The sequence below is a fragment of the Mycetomoellerius zeteki genome, unplaced genomic scaffold (assembly GCF_001594055.1).
Source record: "Mycetomoellerius zeteki isolate Tzet28-1 unplaced genomic scaffold, Tzet1.0 scaffold936, whole genome shotgun sequence".
NCBI lineage: Eukaryota > Metazoa > Arthropoda > Insecta > Hymenoptera > Formicidae > Mycetomoellerius > Mycetomoellerius zeteki.
The window spans coordinates 6681-7840 of NW_017257975.1; the positions used below are offsets into that span (position 1 = coordinate 6681).

General features: G+C 41.6%; 1 pseudogene; it reads right to left on the minus strand.

Moving 5' to 3' along the window:
• Nucleotides 1-6: 6 nt before the first annotated feature.
• Nucleotides 7-807, minus strand: LOC108730571 (putative uncharacterized protein FLJ37770; annotated as a pseudogene).
• Nucleotides 808-1160: the final 353 nt, after the last annotated feature.

A 1160-nucleotide genomic window follows, 5' to 3' on the forward strand; every position in this document is an offset into this window, starting at 1 on the left:
CCTTTTTCAAGATAGTCGATCAACACAATTCCATGACTGTCCCAAAAAAACAATCGCCATCACCTTTCCCACCGATAAAACTGTCTTCGCTTGCTTCGGAGCAGGTTCACCCTTCGCAGTCCACTGTTTTGATTGTTTTTTCGTTTCAGGAGTGAAGTGGTGGACCCAAGTTTCATCAATCGTTATTAATCGACGCAAAAAATCCGACTCGTTTCGCTTAAACCGCTCCAACAGGGCCTTAGAAATGTTCATTCGAATGCGTTTTTGATCCAGAGTGAGCAAGCGTGGCACCCAACGCGCGGTTAACTTACGCATACCTTAATTCTTCAGTTAATATATGACAAACACGTTCTTTTGATGTGCCAACAGCCTCTGCTATCTCCCTAACCTTAATTCGACGGTTGTCCATTATCATTTAATGAATTTCTTCGATGTTATCGGTGGTGGTCGCAGTTGTTGGCCGTCCCGAACGCTCATCATCAGCTAAGCTGGTACGATCACGTTTAAATTCAGCTACCCATCTTTTCACGGTGGCAATTAATGGGGCAGAGTCCCTGTAAACAGCGTCCAACTCGGCTTTAATTTGCGTAGACGTATTGCCTTTCAAATGCAAGAATTTAATTATAGCACGATATTCAATTTTTTCCATTTTTACAAAATGACGACACAAATGATTGTCAAACAAAAACTGAACGTCCAAAGTGGCCACAATTGTCACAGATATCTTTCGTAAGTATCACGATTATAATACCAGAATGGCTTTGACGAGTAACGCCATCTTCATGATGAGGCTCAAAACTTTTCAGACGACCCTCGTACTTACTCGCGGTAACTTCAAGCTATTATTAGCTAGACTTGTTGTCTGTAACATAGGAATACCTTCTTTTACTTGATTTTCCCGCGCTAAGGCTTGACTTGCCACTAATTCCTTTTGCTGAATTAAATTTTCATAGGCTGTCGCTACCGCATAGTATTTGTCCTCAAAATTAGATCTTTTGTCATTTTCTAATGCAACAGCTGCTTCCTCGGTAACGAGTTTCTCGATATTTGATTGTACTTGCCTGAATTCGTTCCATAAACCGTGGAATCTCTCTGATCGTATGCGCAATTCGGTAATTGTCGCACACTGAGCCTCCTGTAGGTCTATTCTGTAACTTTGT